General features: G+C 40.5%; 1 protein-coding gene across 3 annotated transcripts in view; it reads right to left on the bottom strand.

Annotated features, from left to right (window-relative positions):
• Window positions 1–25,220, bottom strand: part of GAB2 (GRB2 associated binding protein 2) — a 189,370-nt gene that overhangs the window by 162,103 nt on the left and 2,047 nt on the right. The window lies entirely within an intron of this gene.

Raw genomic sequence — 25,220 nt, 5'->3', positions numbered from 1 at the left:
CTCAAGAAAGTAGGGATAGAAGGAACATACCTCAACATCATAAAGGCCATATACAAAAGACCCACAGCTAATATCATCCTCAATGGGGAAAAACTGAGAGCTTTTCCCCTAAGGTCAGGAACACGGCAGGGATGTCCACTCTCACCACTGTTGTTCAACATAGTAATAGAAGTCCTAGCCTCAGCAATCAGACAACAAAAAGAAATAAAAGGCATCCAAATTGGCAAAGAAGAAGTCAAACTGTCACTCTTCAGAGATGTCAGGATACTCTATATAGAAAACTTGAGCGACTCCACCAAAAAACTCCTAGAACTGATACAGAAATTCAGCAAAGTCACAAGATATAAAGCCAACATACAGAAATCTGCTGCATTTCTATACACCAATAATGAAGCAGCAGAAAGAGAAATCAAGGAATCAATCCCATTTATAATTGCACCAAAACCCATAAGACACCTAGGAATAAACCTAACCAAAGAGGTAAAGGATCTGTACTCTGAAAACTATAGAACATTTATGAAAGAAACTGAAGACACAAAGAAATGGAAAAGCATTCCATGCTCATGGATTGGAAGAACACTGTTAAAATGTCTATACTACCCAAAGCAATCTACATATTCAATGCAATCCCAATCAAAATAACACCAGCATTTTTTTTACAGACCTAGAACAAACAATCCTAAAATCTGTATGGAACCACATAAGACCCCAAATTGCCAAAGTAATGTTCAAAAAGCAAAGCAAAGCGTAAGTCATCACAATCCCAGACTTCCAGCTCTATTACAAAGCTGTCATCATCAAGACAGTATGGTACTGGCACAAAAACAGACATACAGATCAATGGAACAGAACAGAGAACCCTGAAATGGACCCACAACTCTATGATCAACTAATCAACAAAGCAGGAAAGAATATCAATGGAAAAAAAAGACAGTCTCTTTAACAAATGGTGTTTGGAAAATTGGACAGCCACATGCAGAAGACTGAAACCGAACCATTTGCTTACATCATACACAAAGATAAATTCAAAATGGATGAAAGACCTAAATGTGAGACAGGAATCTATCAAAATCCTAGAGGAGAACACAGGCAACAACCTCTTTGACCTCAGCAGCGGCAACTTCCTACTAGACACAATTCCAAAGGCAAGGGAAACAAAGGCAAAAATGAACTATCGGGACTTCATCAAGATAAAAAGCTTCTATACAGTGAAGGAAACAACAAAACTAAAAGGCATCTGACAGAATGGAAGAAGATATCTGCAAAAATAAAGGGCTAGTATCCAGAATCTCTATAAAGAACTCATCAAAATCAACACCCCAAAAATAATCCAGTTAAGAAATGGGGAGAAGGCATAGAACAGACATTTCTTCAAAGAACACATACAAATGGCTAACAGACACATGAAAAAATGCTCAGCATCACTCATCATCAGGGAAATACAAATCAAAACCACAATGAGATACCACCTCACACCTGTCAGAATGGTTAAAATTAACAACTCAGGAAATAACAGATGTTGGTGCGGATGCATAGAAAGGGGAACCCTTTTGCACTGTTGCTGGGAATGCAAACTGGTGCAGCCACCCTGGAAAACAGTATGGAGGTTCCTAAAAAAGTTGAAAATAGAACTATCCTATGATCCAGCAATTGCACTACTAGGTATTTGCAAAGGATACAAAAATGTTGATTCGAAGGAGAACATGCACCCCAATGTTTATAGCAGCACTATCAACAATAGCCAAACTATGAAGAGAGTCCAAATGTCCATCAACAGATGAATGGATAAAGAAGATGTGGTATACAAATATACACACACACACACACACACACACAGGACTACTACTCAGCCATCAAAAATGAAATCTTGCCATTTGCAACAATGTGGAGGGAACTAGAATGTATTTTGCTAAGGGAAGTCAGTCAGAGATAAACAAATATATGATTTCACTCATATGAGTGGAATTTAATAAATAAAACGGATGAACATAGGGGAAGGGAAGGAAAAATAAAATAAAAACAGGGTGGGAGGTAAACCACAAGAGACTCTTAACTAGAGAGAACAAACTGAGGATTGCTGGACGGGAAGTAGGTAGGGGGATGGGCTAAATGGGTGATGGGTATTAAGAAGGGCACTTCTTGGGATGAGCACTGGGTTATTATATGTAAATGATGAATCACAAAATTCTACTCCTGAAATCAATACTATATTATATATCAACTAATTTGAATTTAAGTTAAAATTTAAAATACTGAGGGACACCTGGGTGGCTCAGTCAGTTAAGCATCTGCCTTTGGTTCAGGTCATGATCCCGGGGTCCTGGGAGCCAGTCCCGTGTCAAGTTACTTGGTCAGCGGGGAGTCTGCTTTCTCCCTCTCTCTCTGCCCCTCCCCCTCGCTTGTACTCTCACTCTCTCAAATAAATAAAATCTTAAAAAAAATTTTTTTAAAAACTGAAAAAAGGAAAGACATGGCTCCCCGTTCCCTAACTGCCATCCTGTCCCCAAATATTGATAGATTAGCAAGCAAGTTTCTTCCTTTTCTAGAAACCTGTTGTTGCTCCTTCTCCTTTCTGTGTATCAGATGTCCTAACCATGATACTAAAAGGTAAAAAAATAAAAAATAAAAATAAAGAATTCCATGTTTAAACACATTTGACTGAGTTTTAAACAAGTTAAGTGGATTTATCATTTCAGAGCCTTCAATCTACTTATGTACATAAAATCTCCAAGAAAGAGAAACACAGAATGGAATGCTTCCCAAATTATGTGACCATAAAACCAAAGGTTGCTGTACCACGTGTCTGAGGTCAGGCCATTAAAATCTATGCATGTATCTCCTCAGTTCCCTGTTCTTAAAGAATAAAAACTCTAACTCCCTAACATAACATACAAGAATCTTTGTAACTTGGTGCCATCTACCTTGTCAATCCTCCCTCCCACTCCCATCAGCTCCATTCTGATCATGGCAGGGCCCAGTTTCACAAGGTGTTGTCTCCGGCTGGAATACCTTTCTTCTCCCCTTCCAATCCAGTCTCCCCAAGGTCCTTCCAGATGTGGTTCATACAAGATCTCATGGAAGCCTTCTCTGATCTTTCCCACTCAATTAGTCGTACCCTCCTATGTGTTCTCACAGCACTTTGTTTATATCTGCACTGCAGCACTTTTCTCAGTGGGTCTTGGGTAGCTATCGATTGATCGATTTCCTTCTAATCTAGGCTCCTAAAAACCAAAGACTGTATCATTTACATCCTCAGTGCGAAGCATCCTGTAGGTACTCAGTAAAAGCCTACATTTCCTTAGCCCTCTTCTGCCAGGGCCTCCATATTCCAAAACAAAGCTTTCCTGGATCCCCAAAGGGGAAGACTTGAGTCATGCCTTTTTTTTTCCCTAGCACAATTAATAAGAGGGGTACTTATAATTTTATGTCTAAAGGACTTTCTAAGAACAGCATTTATGTAACTGTGTATTGCATAGTTCCCTACACAAAGCCAAGTCTCCATACATGGAGATCAACCCATTCCTATCTTTTCACAGCCAATTATAATCATGAACCCCGTTTAGACTTAGTCATAATAAAGTCTATTCTTCCAACAGCTCAAAACACTGGAAAATATTATTCATCCAGTTTTAATATATTCCTATAGATTTGAGAGCAGAAAACTTTCATTTTATTTGTATGTCTACTAATAATAAGGGATTCCAATAGGATCAATGGTATGGGATCAAAACTAGCTGTTATGAGCTGTGGTTCTTCTGCTCATAACGAAAGTTTTCTCTCAGACTCTCAAATGTTTCTCAAAAAATACATTAAATGCAACTTTGGTCTGACTTTATAAACAGGCTTCCAGAGAAGGCAGTAGGTCATACTACTATTTCCATGGGAAGTAAGAAAAAGATACAGAATTCATGAACTCAAACACTGAAGCATAAGAAATATCATAGCTAGAAGAAAAGAAATCTACTTCTTTTCATTTTCCTCACACCAAAAGTTCTCTGAGGCTCCAAATACTCCTTTTTTGACCTGGTTCCCACACAAGCCCCTGACCATCTTTCTCCAGATGTACTAGCACTGGGTCAAGATCTTAAGATATGAAACACACGCACATACACACACAGAAGATACATACTTTCTGAAATATGCATTACTAAAGTCTGGGGTATAATATTCTTTCTTCACTGATAGCAAACTAAATTGGCCATCACATTTCCAAGCTCTCATCAAGTTCATATTATCAAGGTATTTCCCACTGGGTCAAGCAGAATTAAGTCCACAGTCATCCTGGTCTCTCGATGAGGTGAGAAAGCAAAGTTGTCAGTGTAGCCAGAAAAGGACATGGTCAACAGTAATGTTAGCAAAGACACACCACAAAGAAGTGGCAGAGGGAATTAAAATGGAACGAGGAACTTGACTCACAACTTGCCAACTACCTCATGTAGAAAGGAGGCAGAAAGAGATTAGATCACTTGTCCAAGTTCGTATTCTTATTAAATAGTAGAGCTAAGATTCAGACTCAGATTTGTCTGACAAGAACATGTGCTTATCATAGAATAATAGAGAGGACAGCCAGGCACTGGAGGAAGACAGCTTGGGGTCAAAGTCTGTCTTCTTTCTTTTCTAATGGAGAAATCTTACTAAATTTCCTAAATTCCCTATTCCTCAGTTCCTTATCCATGAAACAGAGAAAACAGAGGGAAAAAAAGTATCTCTTACAGCTGCTATGAAGATTAAGTGAGATAATACACAAGTTTGTGTCTGTGTGTTATGTGTGAATACAGAAATCTATCTATATACGAGTAGGCAAGTCCACATACACACACACGTGTGTGTGTGTCACAATATATTCTTAAAAAATAATTTCTCTTATCTTCACCCAAATGCTCTTTACCAACCCTCTGCCTTCAGAGCTACAGATATGCTGAGAGAAAACACTTCATAATATGTAATGATCTTATTCCTACCACCAGTTTTGCTTATATTTCTTTAAAAAAAGAAAAAATAGGGGCTCCTGGGTGGCTCAATTGTTAAGCGTCTGCCTTTGGCTCCGGTCATGATCCCAGGGTCCTGGGATCAAGCCCCACATTGGGCTCCCTGCTCGGCGGGAAGTCTGCTTCTCCCTCCCCCACTCCCCCTGCTTGTGTTCCCTCTCTCGCTGTGTCTTTCTCTGTCAAATAAATAAATAAAATCTTAAAAAAAAAAAAAAAAAGAAAAAACAGTTAACTCTTACTTTGCCTTAAACCATAGCTGTTTGGGTGGAAACAGAAGAATGAGAAACTCCACTTAACAGAGAAGTGAACTATGGGTATCTTCATCAGAAAAGTTTTCCTCTTAATATCAACTTGAAAAGTCTAAGGATGTTAATACAGTTCAGATTCATTTTAATGGGTATATATTAAGCATATGCTTTACAGGTACTACATATACGAACACGTGACAGTCTTTGCTTTCGAAGTCCTCATAATCTAGTAGGATTAGAGCTACTAGCTCCTGGGCAGAATGAGCTCCGTGCGGGGACAGTTTCAATCAACATGCTCTGAGATGGGAACAGGGAAGACAACATTTTACTGTGGGGGAAACATCTGAGATTGACATCAAGAACAAGCCCATTTTCTTCCCCCTCTTTTCTTTTAGAGATTCTAATAGAAGGGAAGTAGATCTTCTACTGTTTTGATTCTTGGACTTTAATTTTTTACAAAGACAACAGAACTTGGCAAGTTCCAGAGAATACAATCAGAACTGGGTATATACTGTTAGCATCCCCCTGTAATACTTACTGTTCTATTTTAAAAGTAATTTAAAATTGATTTGTAAGTACAAAAATAGCACATGAATATATTCTTATTATTTTAAAAAAACTGAGATGAATAGTTTGGCAGCTTCTTGAAAAGTTAAACATAGGTTTACCATATGACCTAGCAATTCCACTGGGTCCTTTAGGAAGAATGAAATGGGAAACTGGTTTCCATGCAAATTATCCAAGCTTCGTTTAACAATCGCATTAAACTTGTTAAATAAAATGTGATCTATTCACACAGTGGAATATCATTCAGATGTAAAAAGGAATGAAGCATATATACACTACCTCATGGATGAACTTGGAAACCATTATGCTAAGTAAAAGAAGCCAGTCACAAAATTTTATTATATGATTCCATTTATATGGAATATCCTGAATAGGCAAATCTGTATAGACAGAAAACAGAAGAGTGGTTGTCATGGGCTCTGGGGAGGAGGGAATGGCGAGTGACTGCTTACTAAGTATGGAGTTTCCTTTTGGGATGAGAATGTTCTGGAATTAAATGGTGGTGATGTCCTAGAACTTTTTGGATATACTGAAAACACTGAATTATACACTTTAAAATGGTGAATTTTATGGTATCTGAATTACATCTCAATAAAGCTGTTATTGGGGAAAAAAACCCCGAGACACTACAAAGTTGCAGCCCCTCTGACTGTCCCCCCCTACACAAATCCCCAGTGGTGACCAATGTCAGCTCAGTAGGACTGCTTGTTAGGACGTCCTAGTTCTTCACCATGCCTGGCAGAGGTCCTTGCATGCAGCGGGCATTTTAGGCACTTGTTACACATTCCCTTTGTACAAGGATAAGATACTAATGTTTTCTTCAGGATAATGTAGATCCTGCTGTGTCCACCACCATGCGAATTCCTTAGTTCAGGATCGGGCCACTTTAGAGGCACTGTTTTCATGAACACCACACACTGCAAGCGCAATAACAAGAGTGCACAGCACTTACAGGCTGAAAGCTTACCGATCACAAATCCAGTTAATAGAAAGCTCTGATCTGAACGTTCATGTAAATGAGGCGCTTTGCATCTGCCCTCTCAGTTTACAAAGGGTTGGGAATAAATGAAACCGGGCTTGGCAAGGCTATTACTACTTTGGAGGCCATGACAGCAAGCTATAAATACATGATTTCTAACTTGAGGTCAAGTCCAACCTAAACAGAAGGCTTAGACAATCTCATAAAAAGACTCTCAGAATGTTACGATATTGTATTTCTCATCTTTTAATTTTTTTGCAGAGGTTTTTGATTGGGGGTACGCCATGCCACACGAATTAACTTTTTAACACACACCCCGGGGCCCAATCCCTCAGAGGTTCTATTTACTTAGACCACAGCAGGCTGGCATCTGAATTTTTTAAAGCTCTCCAGATCAGCTGGAAACACTCAGTTGTTAGGAACTCGTAGGAAGAATGGGATGGAAACTGGTTTCCATGCAAATCATCCGAATATTCATTTAATGATCATGTTAAACTTGTTATAGCTGCCAGTCAGAAGACTGATAGCGTATCCTCATTTGACTGAAGAGAAAATGGAGGCTCAGGAATTCACTCTTTAAAGTCAGCAGCAAGGACAGGGAAACACTTCAGAGTCCTGACGATGCCCCACATCTTCCTGGTATAAAGTTTCCAAGCTCCCTTGTGGTACTGGAGTTGTGAAAATGTGCTTTAGGGGAAGGAAGCAAGTCTAGAACCAATTGTTTTTTGTTTTTTTTTACATAATTTTACTTGGGCTTCAATATAATAAAATTTTACTCAGACTTCAGTATTTTTGAAATGTTTTCTAATTTGTACCCTCTGGTTGACAGAGCAGTTTCTCTTCACGTACTCCATCTACAAAGCGCCTCCTAAATTAGCAGCTAAGCTTGAGCTGGAAAGGAGGATGTGATACAGGAGCAGCTCTGGACACGGAGGGGAAGTAAAAGAGAAGCCTGTGCCTTCTGGCTCCATGGGGAAGGAAAGGGGGAGAAGAGATCAACAAATACATGATTCTCATTCATATGCCTGCTCCCTACAGATGCGCTCCTCCCTCCCATCAAAGCAGGTTCAACTCAGGGAGCTGTGGAGCTTCCGAAATATCAAGACTCTGTTCTCCCAGACATAACATGGCGCGGGCTTCAGGCTACTCAAGGTCACTGCTCAGCTCTGTGCTAATAATATATGGTATGAGAGCCAAGCCTTGGCTGTAGCAGCAGGAAGAGGCCAAAAGGTGAGCTTGGGGCAGCACTGCTCACTCCCTAAAGCCCTCGTATTGCATGCGGGGCTTTCAGAAGCTACTAAGAGACTGCTGGAGAAGCAGAGGTCTGTGGTTGAAGCAAAGAATTCTCCGTAGACGGGAACTTTGAGACAACACATCACAGCCTCCATGGCGGGTTTCTGCACATCACACCCAAAGGACAAAACAGAATTAGTTACAACTCAGCAAACAACTCCAGGATATATTCCAAACCAGACAATGAAGCCGAGGACAGCACACAGATATCAGTGTAGATATCCACACGGATCCTCTTCTAACTCACACAGAGACATGGGATGCTTTCTCATTAAGCAGTCACTAATAGGTGTTATGCATCAACTGTTTGCCAGACACTGTTCCAGGCTGATAAGGATTTGGAGATAAATGATACAAAGTCCCTGCCTTGATGAAACAAGATCTTGGGTGGAGGATGGGAAGTGGGCAGAACTCTGAACGACGAAGCATTAACTCAAAGAGTTCTTCCTAGGAGGAAGCTGAATTCTGAAAAGACTCGAGGGAGACTGTTTATCCTGAAAAATTACGATATGATGGTGACAGACTTAAAAATGCCCAAAAATTCTTTGATGTTCTATCCAGCGGGAGGTTGTAAGCCTATTTACCTTCCTTGAATCTAAGTGGGCTTGTGACTCCTTTGACCACGGGAGTGTGACAGAAGGAGCACTGTGTGACTTCTAAGGCTGGGCCATTAAAAAGGGCCATGAAGTTTCCAATTTGGCCCCTGAGACATTCACTTTTGGAGCCCCTGAGACACTAGGTCAGAAGTCTGGTCACTTGGAAGCTGCATGGAGAGGCCACTTACAGGTGCCCCAGACAGCAGCCCCAGCTGGGCACAGTCTCCGCATCATCCCAGCCCTGGTGACATTTATGTGTGAAGACATGCTCAGATGACTCCAGTTCCTAACAGCCAAGGCACCTTCACCATCCAAATCTTCCCGGCGGGGGCCCCAGACATTGGGGAAGAGAGACAAGTTCCTGCCGTGCCCTGTCTGAATTCATAACCCACACAATCTAAGAGCAAAACAAAATGGTTATTTTATGCCACTAAGTTTTGGGCATGCTTTATCACGTCCAAAGATTTATCATGAAGCAAAAGTAACTGGAACAACAGATGGGAACTGATAGAGAAGAAGAAGATCAGTTTAAAAAAAAAAAAAGAAAAAAGCTATATTTTCTTTGACTGTCTTAAGCATGGTTTGAGATAAACTTTTATCTCATCACAGGAGACAATAAATTGTAACACTATTGTTAAGAATATCTATTTTATCGGGGCACCTGGGTGCTTCAGTCGGTTAAGTGTCTGACTCTTGATTTTGGCTCAGGTCATGATCTTAGGGTCATTAGATTGAGCCCCGAGTTGGGCTCCAGGCTCAGTGTGCAGTCTGCTTGAGATTCTCCCTCTCCCTCTGCCCCTCCCTCCGCTTTGTGTGCTCTCTCTCTCTCAAAATAAATAAAATCTTAAAAAAAAAAAAAGAATACCTATCTTATCTACAGCAGCTATAATCTGGGCCATCCAAAAAGAATCTGGTAAGACACCATTCTCTTGTCTATATTTTCAATATGGGGCTAACATTCCCATGATGCCATTCAGAGCCATCTGTGAACTCAATTTTGCCTCCTTCCCTTGGCACATGACACATGATAGGTATTCAGTAACTCCGTGGAATGACTGATTGGGTCTGAGGAGTCAGGGGAGGGAGAAGAAATTCCAGACAAAGCAAAGAGCTCGTGGTGAGTAAAGGTGATGAAGGCGGGGTCCTGGGGAGAATGAAGTGGGCCACTTGAACCTCATTCTTAATTCTTATCCCATCCAAACAGTTTCCCTCAATATTCATGTGCTCCTCTCTTTAATTAAGTTGTTCTCATTACTTGAAATGTTCTTTTCCCAGCTGCTTGATGAACTCCTACTCATTCTTCAAAACCCTACCTCAATTGTCATTTGCCCTGAACCATCCCTGGTACCGCTCCACTCCAAGTGGAATCAATCACTGTACTCCACTCTCCTGCAACACTTTACCTCTGGCATAGGAGAATACTCTCCATTATATTTAGTAAGCTTAGAGGTCTATTTTCCTTGATAAACTGTGAATTACCAGACAGCAAGGATGATTCCTACTCATTGCCTTATCTCCTGCGTGACTGCATATGTGCCAAACACTAGGTCAAAAAGGAAAAAAAACCTCTGCCTTTAAGGAGGGCACATAATTAAGGAGAGAGAGATCTCAAAACACAGTCACATAGCAATGTTATAAAAGCTGTACAGAGGTATAACGAGATGATGTGGGAAGGCAGTCTCCCTCAGAAGGAAATCAGGAAGTGGCACGAGGAAGGAGACATCTGAGGTAGGCCTTGAAACCAAATTAAGATCAGAAGGCTGCATGGGGGGGAAACCTATGGAATCAGAGCTAAAAAGGTCTAAGGAGGGAACCACTAAATAAGAGGAACGTCTGGTTAGGTCTGGTCAATCTTTCCCTCCCTACTGCTGGAGATTCCCTGCTCAGGTATTCCAAGTTCCCTGTTTACCTTACCCCAAACCACTCAGTCTTCCTTCCCAATTACATCAACTATTTATATCAGAAAGTACCTATCATTTGAAGAAGCAACTCATTAAAAAATGAGTCAATAATATGTGAAAATGTATTCAAATCAGCAGCAAAGAAATCAAAATTAAAACAAGGAACTACTTTGTTACCTGTCAAATTGTCAAGTATTTTCAAAAATTACACTATCTGTATCAGAGAAGAATCAGGGAACTAAACTTCATCCCTTCTGAGAGGCAATTTGGAGTGAAACCTTATAAATAACTGTACTCTTTTTTTTTTAAAGATTTTATTTATTTGAGAGAGTGAGTGAGAGAGAGAACACAAGCAGGGGGAGGGGAAGAGGGAGAGGGAGAAGCAGGCTTCCTGCTGAGCAGGGAGCCTGATGTGGGGCTCGATCCCAGGACCCTGGGACCATGACCTGAACCGAAGGCAGACGCTTAATGGACTAACCCACCCAGATGCTCCATGACTGTACTCTTTGAATTAGAAATTCCATTGATAGGAATTGTCCTAAGAGTATAAGTCTTTGCTATAAAGATTATCACAGCATTATTTAAAATAGCAAAAAATAGTAAACTACCTAAATGTTGAAGAGTCAAATAAATTTGGCACTGCAGAGTGTTAACAGTTACCATTTATAGAATGCTTACCATGTGCCTGGCATTAGCACATTTAATACCACAGCAATCTATAAGGCAGTTATAGAAGTGAATGTTGAGTGAGACTTTTCCAGTGGTAAATAGAACCCACAGCTAAGATCAGAGAGGGGGTAAGTTTCCCACAAGGTAAAGAGAGCAGTCAACAACTAGGGCTGGGCTAATTCAAGAATTTATTAAGAAGCTATAGTATGAGATCCTCTAATGCAACCATCACCTGTGCCTCCGCACTGCCTTTCTCCCTCCCCGCTACACAAAGGAAGAGCAGAGATGAGGAGCGGAAACCACGGATCCCATGCCCTAGTGGGTACTGCTGTATTTTGGGTGGTGGTCTCCCTACCCCTATGGAGGGTTTTCTAAGAGAATCTGTTACAGAGATTAGAGGTGACAAAAAAAATTTTAAAAGGCTTGGGACAAGAATTTTTTAAAAATTATAATGCCTAGGGGCGCCTGGGTGGCTCAGTCGTTAAGCGTCTGCCTTCGGCTCAGGTCATGATCCCAGGGTGCTGGGATCGAGTCCCGCATTGGGCTCCCTGCTGGCAGGAAGCCTGCTTCTCCTTCTCCCACCCACTGCTTATGTTCCTGCTCTCGCTCTCTCTCTAATAAATAAATAAAATCGTAAAAAAAAAAAAAAAAAAGAACTCACAAGTGTAAGGAGCACACACACAGGCGGTGCTGGTCAGGCAACAGTAAATGCCATCAAGGAGGACCCAATAGTGGCCATTTAAGGGACACTTATCCCTGTCCCTCTCCCTCTTGCTGTCCCTACACATGCCTAGAAGAGGCAGAGCAGAAGTATTCCAGACAGACTACCTGTCCCCCAACCCTACACTCTCCAAAATGAGGAACAGAGAACAGGAGTTATACAAATAAACCAAATGTACCTTCTTCCACTTCGTATCACCAGAACCACAAGTTTGGTCAGTAACAGGAGGAAAAGCTTTCTACTAGGTATACTGAAATTTTAAAATGGTGGCCTATCAATAACCCAGAGTGACTAGAAGGCTGTGGACTCTGCCAAAGATATCAAAGGATCCATCCTGTAGAGAAGATTTTGACAAAGCACAGTTTGGAGTTTTGATTGGACAAAGATAAAAGCATTCATGTTTACACCCCTATGAGTTAAAATTATTCAATTAACTGGCTGAACTTACCATTATCTCCACTTCACAAATTGGGGTATCAAAGCTCTGAAATGAAGAAATGTGCTCAGGATCACATAGCACGTGGGAGGCTCAGTTTGGCTTCTAACCCAGGACTGACCACAGATCCCACGCCTTTTATAGTACACCTGGATTTTTTAATATAGGGCTCAAAGCCATATTCCCAGGTATCTGCAAATCCATTTCAAACATTTTTCAATACTGAGTTTTCACCTTAAGGGTGATCTTAAAATACATAGTCTAGATCATCTGAATGATCATCTTATGAGTGAATGCTGCTTCTTGATTACCAGCATTTGCATTTATAATTTTAGTATTAAGTTCTTTAATTTTCATACACTAATGACTAATGAGAAAAGACAGAGGTGACAGCATATAAATAATGTGGTCATACCAATTAAAAGCCAAATGGCTTGCTAAACCAAGGTTTCACGGTAGTTCAAACACAGAAATGTGGTGGGAAAGAAGAATGGGGCACAGAACAGACAGGCTCCATAGGAGTAAGGGCCATATTCACATTTCAAGAAGCAATTTAGTTTCAGCAAAATATATACTGTTGTTTATGTAAATTATATTGCTTCTGAAGATTTACATTTAATTTGTTAATCTGTTTTGGTTTTGTAATTGTAGAAGAGTTCTAAGTATATATTTATATCTCATAGTGTTTGTTTATAGACATTTTGGTAACATAATAAAGATAATTTAACACCAAAACCCTGTAAAAATGTTTAAAGTATCTTTATATTACACATACTTGAGAAGCTCTGTGTTATGTTATTCTGCTTAAGCAGCCATTAAAAGCCATGTCTTAGAAGACTATTTTCTAACACAGGGAAATATTTTAAATATATTAAAGCATACAAAAGGTGATACACTCTTGTTCTTTATAAAAAGCACATATAGAAAAAAAAGAGACTGGCAAACACACTAAAATGTTAACATTGTTTATGCCACGGGAGCTGTATTACAGATGCTCCTTATTCATATTGTTGCTTTTTTTAATCTTCTGTTTCCAATAACTTTATTATAAGGGTGACATTTAAGTATTACAAAAAATTAAATTTTTACTAGCTTATCCCATGGAAGTTCCCAAAACCTGTTGCTTAAAAAAAAAAAAAAAAAAATCGCGTTTTCAATCCAGTTCTAGCCCAAGCTCTTTTTTCTCCAAAGAAAACGTAACCAATCCTAAAGTAGTATTTATTCAAAACTTAAAAACATATAAAGTACTAGCCAACCAATAACTTACTGTGCTTTAGATACCAGGGCTACAAAGGTGAACAAAGACTGCGGTGTACTCTAGAAGCTAAACCAACAGTCACTGTACTACGGCATAATAACGCAAGAGCCAGGAGAAGGGGGTTCTGGAACTCATTCTGATGCGGAGGGCAGGATCAAAGGCAGCCACAAGGTGACACATGAAATGAGTCCTAAGGATGTATCAGGAAATCAGTGTAGAAATGTGAAACTGCAGATTACCCAGCAAGTGAAATACAAACATGGGTCATGTGAAACAACTCACTGACCACGCTAGACCAACCTCTTTGGGAGCCGGCAGCACTGGTCCTTGGCATGTGTACGGCCGGCCATGAGAATTCAAGCATGTTCCCCAGCAAGACTATAAACTCGAAGGGCGCCTGGGTGGCTCAGTTGGTTAAGCGACTGCCTTCGGCTCAGGTCATGATCCTGGAGTCCCAAGATCGAGTCCCGCATTGGGCTTCCTGCTCGGCAGGGAGTCTGCTTCTCCCTCTGACCCTCCCCCCTCTCATGCTCTCTCTCTCATTCTCTCTCTCAAATAAATAAATAAAATCTTTAAAAAAAAAGACTATAAACTTGAAGGGGAATACCATGTACTTCGTAGACTCTTATTATTTGTTAATAAGAGTGTCTTCAGAAAGACTCAACGCACTATAGCCTCTGCGGATACCCAAAAAAAGTATATATACACCTAGCCTATATCCATTTTATCCTCTAGAAAACTCGTACCAAAAGATCAAAGCAACAGACTCATTCCTATAATCCTCACAAGGAAATCAGCCTACTATATATAAAACTTAGCACGTTCCCTTGCTTTTGCAAGCCAGCAGAGCTCCAACCAGAACATTCTTCCAAGGCAGGCCAAGGAAAGACACAGTGATAGCCTGTCCAAGAACATCTTCCAAGTGAGCGGCAATGATACTGCATGATACTTAAATGCCATGGCTCATCAGCTGGGGTGAAATTCTCAGAAATTCTACGTATACAGCAGAAGAGGTCTGTACAGTCTATCATAGTGAACTGGAAGTAACATATATGTCTAGCCAAAGGACACGTGTACATAAGGTATGGTACGTTCACTTATGTGCTATTTTTAAGACTTATGTACATGTTCAGGGTCTGCTTTAAAATACTCCAGCAAAGGAAGAATAAAAGGGTTAAAACAAATGTGATAAAATCTTGATAGTATTTGAAACTGTGGGAATTGGTGTTCATTAGACCATTTTCTCTACTTCTGTGTATGACTGAAGTTTTTCATAATTAAAAACTGGAAGAAATACTAAGCAGAAGTGAAAATATTCACAGTGGTGAATTGTGAAAAAAAAAAAAAAGCAGAGTATAAAGTGATAGTTCACAGTGCTTATAACGATGTAAAATTATATGTATGACCAACCCAACAGCAATAAGAGCCCTTTAATGCCCATGTGGGTTTCTAGATAACACTTTTACTCAAAGAAAAGGATTCTTTGAGCAAATGGCTAATCCTAGGTCTGGAAATGTACAAGACAAACCTGAAATATCTTGCCATACCAGATAACAAAGAAGCTATCAAATACTAGTAAGGTCATGTTGAAAGGACTCAGAAGACTATAAAGATATTCTAGCCACTGGCTAAAGGTATTACAACATGAGCATCGATAAGAAAACAACTAGGGGCGCCTGGCTGGCTCAGTTGGTGAAGCGTGCAACTCTTGATCTTGGGGTTGTGAATTTGGGCCCCATGTTGGGTGTAGACATTATTTAAAAATAAAATCTTCAATACCACCTCACACCAGTCAGAATGGCTAAAATTAACAAGTCAGGAAATGACAGATGTTGGCAGGGATGCGGAGAAAGGGGAACCCTCCTACACTGTTGGTGGGAATGCAAGCTGGTGCATCCACTCTGGAAAACAGTATGGAGGTTCCTCAAAAAGTTGAAAATAGAGATAACATACGACCCAGCAATTGCACTACTGGGTATTTACCCCAAAGATACAAAAGTAGGGATCCAAAGGGGTACGTGCACCCCGATGTTTATAGCAGCAATGTCCACAATAGCCAAACTGTGGAAAGAGCCAAGATGTCCATCGACAGATGACTGGATAAAGAAGATGTGGTATATATATACAATGGAATATTATGCAGCCATCAAAAGGAATGAGATCTTGCCATTTGCAACGACGTGGATGGAACTGGAGGGTATTATGTTGAGTGAAATAAGTCAAACAGAGAAAGACATGTATCATATGATCTCACTGATATGAGGAATTCTTAATCGCAGGAATCAAACTGAGGGTTGTTGGAGTGGGGGGTGGGGTGGGAGGGATGGGGTGATTGGGTGATAGACACTGGGGAGGGTATGTGCTCTGGTAAGCGCTGTGAATTGTGCAAGACTGTTGAATCTCAGATCTGTACCTCTGAAACAAATAATGCAGTATGTGTTAAGAAAAAAAAGAAGAAGAAGAAGAAGAAGGTAGCGGGAGGGGAAGAATGAAGCGGGGGAAATCGGAGGGGTAGACGAACCATGAGAGACGATGGACTCTGAAAAACAAACTGAGGGTTCTAGAGGGGAGGGGGGTGGGAGGATGGGTTAGCCTGGTGGTGGGTATTGAGGAGGGCACATTCTGCATGGAGCACTGGGTGTTATGCACAAACAATGAATCATGGAACACTTCATCTAGAACTAATGATGTAATGTATGGGGATTAACAGAAGAATAAAAAAAAAATAAAATAAAATCTTTAAAAAAATTAAAAAAAGAACAACTAGAAAAGATTCAAACACATCAAATGTATTTAAATATGTAATCTCATAATGACACTAAAAAATGCCCTAATTAATTACTTTGCAGGATCCTAAGGGACCCACCCCCTGTTTTCACAATTAGCAGACAAGCAGCAAGAAGCAAGTATGAAGCTGGGGGAGCAGGTTAGGAGGCTGTTGAGAATAAATGACAAGCACTTTGCCTTCCTTGTAGCTGGTACCGGACAAGTGGCTCCAACTGCATCAAGCTCTGAGTGAGATGCTTCTCCTGTCATGCAAAGTGCTCATCGTCTAGCAAAGGGAGACAGATGCAAGCCTGACGTGCGAATGTCAAACTAGAGGTGGAAAAACACGATGGAAACAAGCCAAGAAGAGGGCTCCCTTTGAAGGGGCCTAGAGGGTAGAGAGACATCTGGGCTTAAAGTTACCACTTACTGGGAAGTTTCTGGAACATTTCTGAACATGGGCTTCAGAATCTCACACACTGATCTTCACATCCCCTAGCACACACAGGTTTCCCAGGGACTGGCCAAAGTTACAGCTTCAGACAAACCCTCATACGGTTTTATCCCCTTTCTCTGAGATCAGGAGACCCTTGAGATGTCCCTTTCAGGAAGAACTTAACTTCCTAGAACTTGATGTCATATCTAGCTTGGGAATTCCACTTATATTTTGATACTATAAAATTCAGGTCTGGCCCAAATTTGAAAAGGATGTGAAACACTCATGCTCATGTTCAGAGTTCCTATGAGAGGGTTAACAATTATAAATCGACATCAGCCCCTCCTGCCACATCCCCTAATATTAAATACCTACTTTGGGCTAGACACTGCACTGAGATTTTTTTTCACTCGTTATCCTAGTGAATTCTTCAACTCTGTGAAGAAATATTACACCAGTTTTATAGACAAGGAAATAGGTCCAGAGAATCAAGTCATTTGCTCAGCGACCCAAATGCCCTTGAAATACTAAGACAGAGATCTTCTGAAGACAAACAATGTCAACATGCCAGTGCCATTTCACACTGAAGGAGGGGCTGAGAGGCAGAGACTCACTGAGTTAGAGCGATGCTCTCTATTAATAAATGTTCTATCATCTAAGGCCTTTCATGGACTATCCCCCACAGCTCTCCACTTACTTTTCAAACCTCTTTTTGATTTCTACTATAGACTCCAATGTGGATGGAATTTCACTGCCCCATGTCTCCCATCCCATGTGCACTGCCCCTGTCCCACTTCCATTGCTATGTTCCTTCCCCGGCCCCAATTCATATCCCCGCCTCCTACTCCAGGAAGCCCTTCCATCTTTTTCCATGCCCACAGCTCTTGCCTTCATGAACATGCTACCTAGACCATATATCTCTATGTAAAGGCATTGATCTATTTTATTTATTTTTTTAACGATTTTATTTATCTATTTGACAGAGAGAGAGACAGCGAGAGATGGAACACAAGCAGGGGGAGTGGGAGAGGGAGAAGCAGGCTTCCCGCTGAGCAGGGAGGCCAACGCGGGGCTCTATCCCAGGACCCCGGGATCATGACCTGAGCCGAAGGCAGACGCTTAACCGACTGAGCCACCCAGGCGCCCTGATCTGTTTTACATGTATACTTCTGGTCTCCCTGGCCTGCTAGTTCCTTGAAGCCAAGGTTGAATACGGATTTATTCCTTTGGGAAGACAAAGGACACAAAACATATTCTCTAAATGCCTGTCAACATTACTTGGACGCAGGCAATAGCCTGCTCAGGAACTTTTATTTCTCAGCATTTCCTATAAGCTTGAGGTTACCATACTCCACTATTCCCTTCTAGCTAGAGAAAGGCCAGTGAGAAATAGAAAGCAACATCAAAGTTGTTTCATTAAGCAAAGCAGCAGGCATGCATTCCTGCTTTGCACAATCTTACTGCCTCTGGTCCTCAGATATCCCTGAGAGAGCATTCCATACTCATTCAAGGCTATGGAGATTCTATCCTGTCTTTTTCTCTTGGGTCAGAAGTATTAGCTGGGCCACGTACCAACCCTTAGCAAATGAGGAGTTGTGTTCTTGGTAAATTGTGGTAAAATGCACACATAACATTTATCTTAACCATTTGTAAGTGTACATTTCACTGGCATTAAGTATTCACATTTTTTAAAAAAGATTTTTTATTTATTTGACAGAGAGAGACACAGCGAGAGAGGGAACACAAGCAGGGGAGGTGGGGGAGGGAGAAGCAGGCTTCCCGTCGAGCAGGGAGCCCGACGCGGGGCTTAATCCCAGGACCCTGGGATCATGACCGGAGCTGAAGGCAGACGCTTAATGACTGAGCCACCAGACACCCCAAGTATTCACATTATTGTGCTCTCATCACCACCATCCATCCCCAGAACTCTTTCCGCCTTGCAAAAGTGAAACTCTGCATTCATTAAACAAGAGCTTCCCATTCTCCTCTCCCTGCAACCAGCATTCTACCTTCCGTCTCTATGAATCTGACTCCTCTAGGTGCTTCACCTAAGTGGAATCACATAGCTTTTGTCCCTTCATGAATGGTTTCTTTTACTTAGCATAATGTCACTAAGATTCATCATGTTGTAGCATGTCCACATATCAGAACTTCCTTCCTTTTTAGAGCTGAATGTCCATTGGATACATTTCTGTAAAATGCATTTATTCACCTATCTGTTGACAGACATGTGGTTGATTCCAAATGAGGAATTTTGATCCAATGCTAGTGATAAGAAGCTCAGCGACTGGCCCTGGGTTAGAGCAGTGCCTTTGATGTTATAAACACTATCAAGGAATCAATCCAGTGATTAGGACCACAGAACAGAAAGCAGCTAAAGGAATGCCCACCTGGTTATCTGTCCCAGGAATTTGGACCAGATATAAGGTTTATTTAAATACTCCAATAAAGCCCTGTGTAATAATAATAATAAAGCCCTGGCTTCTTAGGATGGTTTAGAAACAAATCTTAAATTCGCTTGTTCCTGAAGACCTCCTTCTCCCTTGTTCTTTTTTTTTTCCCTCTTTGGGTTATTAAGATCTAATTGACACATAACACTGTGTTAAGTTTAAGGTGTATAACAATAGCTTGATACACTTATATACTGCAACAGGATTACCACCACAGCATTAGCGAACACCTCTATCACATCACGTAATTACCTTTTCTCTTTTCTGATGGGAACATTTAAGATCTACTTAGTAATTTTCGAGTATACAGTATGGTGCACCTTAACTGCAATTACAACGCTGTGCATTAGATCTTCAGAACTTAATTCATGTTTTAATTGGAAGTTTGTACCCTTCGACTAACATCTCCTCACTTCCCCCATGCTCCAACTTCCAGGAACCACCATTCTACTATTTCTATGAGTTCAACTTGTTTATTTACTATTTATTTAAAGTTTTATTTATTTAAGTAATCTCTACAGTCAGTGTGGGGCTCAGACCCATGACCCCAAGATCAAGAATCACATGCTCCTCCAACTGAGCCTGCCAGGCACTCCTACGAGCTCAGCTTTTTTAGATTCCACATATAAGTGGGATCATATAGTATTTCTCTTTCTCTGACTTGTTTCACTTAGCATAAGGCCTTCAAGGTCCATCCATGTTGTTTCAAATGGCAGGATTTCCTTCCTTCTCATGGATGAAGAATGTTCAGAAAACACCAAGCACAGTATACATACATACACACACACACACACAGTGACACACCCTTTCTTCATCCATTTATCCACTGAAGGAGGCTTAGGTTGTTTCCATATCTTGGCTATTGTGAATAATGCTGCAATGAACATGGAGTGCAGATGTCTCTTCAACATCCTGTTTTCATTTCCTTTGGATATATACCCAGAAGTGGCATTGCTGGATCATATGATAGTTCTATTTTTAATTTTCTGAGGAAGTTCCCTACTGTTTTCTTTTTAATTACAGCCATTCTAACAGGTGTAAGGTGATATCTCATTGTGGTTTTGATTTGCATTTCCCTGATGATTAATGATGTTGAGCACCCTTTCACATACCTGTTGGCCATTTATATCTTTCTTGTTCTTACCAACCCACATGTTCTTTTTTTTTTTTTTAAGATTTTATTTATTTATTTGTTAGAGAGAGAGGCAGGCAGAGGGAGAAGCAGGCTCCCCGCTGAGCAAGGAGCCCAATGAGGGACTCGATCCCAGGACCCTGGGATCATGACCTGAGCCGAAGGCAGATGCTTAACCGACTGAGCCACCCAGGCATCCCCCACACGTTCTTTTCAGAGCCCACTATCTTCATCATCCTGGAGATGGTCCAACAACACCAAACTCTTTTTAGTGCCCCTGCATATACTCTGCAGTTCCTTGCCCCAGGCCTCCACGGTCAGTAGTCTCACTAGCTGGAAGACTTTCTTCTCTTGGCTTACTTCTAGTTACGGTGACCTCTTCAGCAAGACTTTTTTTCTTCTTCTTCTTCTTTGTAGTCCCAGAACCTGAGTGCTTGGCATATAATGGCTGCTTGATAAATTATTAAAGTAACATATTTGTTACATTTACATTCTATGTTGAAAACACAAGTTTAAAGAAAAATTTAAGACCAAGGGGATTATAATTTTTATTTATACTTTAATATTGTTCAAATTTTCTAATGATGAGCTGACTTTTCAAATTTACCTTTAAAAAACAAAACAAAACAAGATTAACCTGATCGGGAATAAAGTGGAGAAATCAGTCTACCAGGTTTTAAGACTTATCATATAGCTGTAGTTATCAAGACTATGTGGTAGTTAGTGGCAGTAGGACAGAAACAAAGAACAACGGAGAACAGAAAATCGAGCCAGGCAAATATGCCTGACCGATTTATGACAAAGGTTCAAAAGCAGTTCAATAAAGGAAGCATGGCCTTGCCAACAAATGGTGCTGGAGCAATTGGGCATCCAATGACAAAAATCAACAACAACAACAAAATCTCAACCCAAGTTTCACATCTTATACAAAAATGAACTCAAAACAGATGATGGACTTAAAACTAAAAAATGTTTAGGGAAAAGAGGGAGAAAATCTCTGCAACCTATAGCTTAGCAAAGAGTTCTTAGACTTGACCAAAAAATGTACAGCTCATAAAAGGAAAAAATTGTTAAACTGGACCTCATCCAAAATAAAAACTTTTGCTCTGTAAAAGACCCTGCTAAATGAATGAAAAGACAAGATACAGACTGGGAGAAAATATTTGCAAGCCACATTATTTGACAAGGACTAGTATCTTGGGCATATAAAGAACTCTCAAAACTCAACAGTAAAAAAACAAACAATCCAGGGGTGCCTGGCTGGCTCAGTCAGAGGACCATGCAACTCTTGACCTCGGAGTTGTGAGTTCAAGCCCCACATGGGGTGTAGAGGTTACTTAAATAAAAACTTAAAAAAAAAAACCCTTAATAAAAAAAACCCAAACAATTCATAAAGAAAATGGACAAAAGACTTACAGAGACATTTGACCAAAGAAGACATACAGATGGCAAATAATCATGAGAAAAGATGTTTAACATCATTAACCATAGGGAAATGGAAATTAAAACCAATAAGTAAGGGGCGCCTGGGTGGCTCAGTTGGTTAAGCATCAGACTCTTGATTTCAGCTCAGGTCATGATCTCGGGGTCGTGGGATCAAACCCTGCATCGGGCTCCCTGCTCAGTGGGGAATCTGCTTGCTTCCCTCTCCCCCTGCCCCTCTTCCTATCTCTCTCTCAAATAAATAAATAAATCCTAAAAAAAATAAAAATTAAAAATAAAACCAATAAGTGAACAGTTTAACAAATGAATTATGGTACATGTATACCATGGAATACTACTCAGCAATAAAAAAGAATGAACTAGTGATACATACAACAAGTTGGATGAATCTCCAGAGAATTATGCTGAATGAAAAAAGCCAATCCCAAAAAGTTAGAAACTGTATGAACCCATTTATTTAACACTTCTGAAATAACAAATTATAAAAATGGAGGAGAGATTAGTGGTTGTCATGGGTTAAGGATAGAGTGAGAATGGGATGGTAGTGGGTGTAACTATAAAAGGGCAAAATGAAGGATCATGTGGTGATAGAAATGTCCTGTATCTTGACTCCACCATTATCAATATCCTGATGGTGATATTGCACTCTAGTTTTGCAGAGAGTTACCATTAGGAGAAAGTGGGTGAAGAGTACACATACCTCTCTTCACTAGTTTTACAAATAGGTGTGCATCTATGATTGCCTCAGAGTAGAAGTTTAATAATAATTTTTTTTTTGAAATTAGGCTTTGGGGCGCCTGGGTGGCTCAGATGGTTAAGCATCTGCCTTCGGCTCAGGTCATGATCCTGGGGTCCTGGGATCGAGCCCCACACTGGGCTCCCTGCTAGGCAGGAAGCCTGCTTCTCCCTGTCCTGCTCCCCCTGCTTGTGTTCCCTCTCTCACTGTGTCTCTCTCTGTCAAATAAATAAAATCTTTAAAAAAAAAAAAAAGAGTCACGGGAGTGGAGATGGAGAAGCATAGAGAAAAAGATATTAAAATGATAGCACTAGTGGGTCTGGTAAAAGAGGCGATGTGGGGTAGTGGATGACAAGGAGTCAAGGTTGATTCCCAAGTTTCACACTTGAGCAAATGGGTAGTCAGTGGCACCATTTACTGAGCAGAGGAATACATGAGCGTTTTGGGTGTGGTGAGTGTGTGATGTCTGGGAGACATTTGAGTAGAGATGTCCAGTTAAGAACTCTGGGATGGAAATTTAACCTGATAATAACCAGCATGCAATGATAATTGAAGCCAGGAGAATGGATGAGATGTCTGAGGAGAAGAAAAGAGCCTAGACCATAACCCCTGTGATGATAAATGAACTTCCAACTTTAAGGACTGGGTAAAGAGGGTCATTTTAGCAAAAGAGACTTAGGGTGGCCAAGAAAGGGAGAAAAGTCAGGCATTTATCATATTAACTAAGCAGTGAAGAAATTAAAATGAGTAGTGAAAAAACAGACCTCTGAATTTAATGACCTGGGTGTCACTTGTGCCTTTCAGAGAACAGCTTTAGCGAAATGACAAAGTAGGTTTCAGACTGGAGCCAAATGACAAGAAGGCAGGAGAAATGGAGACAGTATCAACAACCATGAATAAGAAAAGGAGAAAGCATAGTGAGAAGGAAGGGCTGTGATACTGAGGGAGGATTTTGTTAAAGGGAAGTATGTTTACATGTTAATGGAAAGGGATAGCAGAGGGGAAGACACAGAAGATTCATGATTGAAAGGGTAATAATGATCTGAATAGACAGGATGAGATATGATCCAAAGCACAGGTAGCAGGACTGCTCAGTTAGAAGGGGCACCTCATCAGGGCACCTGGGCATCAGCTCAGGTCATCATCTCCATTATCTCAGCACTGCCTTCCCCAAAAGAAGGGGCACCTCACCTACTCTAAGTAGAGGGAAAAAGTAAAGGAACCATGCAGATATAGGTAAATTTGGAAATATGGTTGTAGTATGTGCACACTGCTACTCTCAGTTTCAATGTTCTTTGTGGAAAAGGCAAGGTCATCTGCTAAGACTGATGGGATGGCTTAATTTTTATTCCCAGCATCTAATCCAGTGTCTGAGACACAAATACTTAATAAGTAAGTTTACTTAATAAAATAAAAATAAACAGTTTCCTCACTTCAGTTGTTCATTAGAACCAATACACAATTTTCTCCAAATTAGCCACTAGAGGACAGTGTTGCTACCAGTCTTTTCCCCTAAATCTATTAACCCAGTGAAATTAATAGAAAATTAGAGCAGTGTAGGTCATAAAATGTTTTTCCTTGAGAAAATGTGGCTTCAGCCTTATATATGTGTGTGTGTGTGTGTGTGCATGCACACACACACTCATATACAGGCATACTACAGCATGATGGGAGGGCTGTTCCTTCTGCCAGCCTCCCACTACAAAGGTATCATGATGGCCCAGAGGCAATCAATACTCACCATTTTCCAGAGGCCACTTTTTGTAATTCCCCCAATATGCACAGCAATACTGAATAGATCTCTACATTTTCCTATGATTAATAAATTAGAAAAGACTGTTGAAAAATAAATCCCTAAATCTAATCCCTGGTAACATTTGCCATAGCTTCTTTCAAGTTGTTTTTCCTCCTATTTATTACCCCCTCCTCAAATTAGAGAGAAGTTTTTAAAATTAATTATAAGTAGTTGCAATCTATTTCATTACCTTCTTTTCTCTTTATCTCAGATGCTTGATACACCACACACCTATGATATATATCAGAATAAGCAGCTATTTTGGGGGGTGTGTTTAGCAACGGAGCTGGGAATTACTTGTCTCCTAGATTGTTTCTAACGAACAGAGGGAACTGGCAAAGTTCTAACTTAAAACAAGGTGCAAAAATTCTCAACATGCAAAAAGAAAATAAGATGTAAAGGCAGACTCTAACCCCATGAGTTTGGGGTTAGACAGATCAGCTCAGTTTTAACTAAGGGAACTGAGCTCCCACAGTAGAGGAGACTTCTAGTCATACCACTGGAACACATCACCCCCAAGCCTAAGAAAAGCTGTTACTAGCTTGATCAGAGGTCTATGGGTGGGAGCTCTAAAGATGATGGGAAAGAGGCTGAGGTCATCATATGACTATAAGGTGTCCAGTACTTCAGATGGGTGAAAAAGGTGCTTGACTGCAAAGCCCCCTAATTTGTTTTTTTGTTTTTGTTTGGCGGGGGGGGGGGGGGGTAGCTAAGGTTGCTTGAGAACAAAAATACCAAAGAAATGGGTCATAAAAAGAGTCTAGGTGATAGACTTGAAGTAGTCATCAGTCGAATACAGACAAGGT

The sequence above is a fragment of the Mirounga angustirostris genome, unplaced genomic scaffold (assembly GCF_029215605.1).
Source record: "Mirounga angustirostris isolate CCGP_5_RB_7025 unplaced genomic scaffold, mMirAng1.0.hap1 SCAF_13, whole genome shotgun sequence".
Classification (NCBI taxonomy): domain Eukaryota; kingdom Metazoa; phylum Chordata; class Mammalia; order Carnivora; family Phocidae; genus Mirounga; species Mirounga angustirostris.
This window is presented reverse-complemented; position numbering and strand designations above follow the sequence as displayed.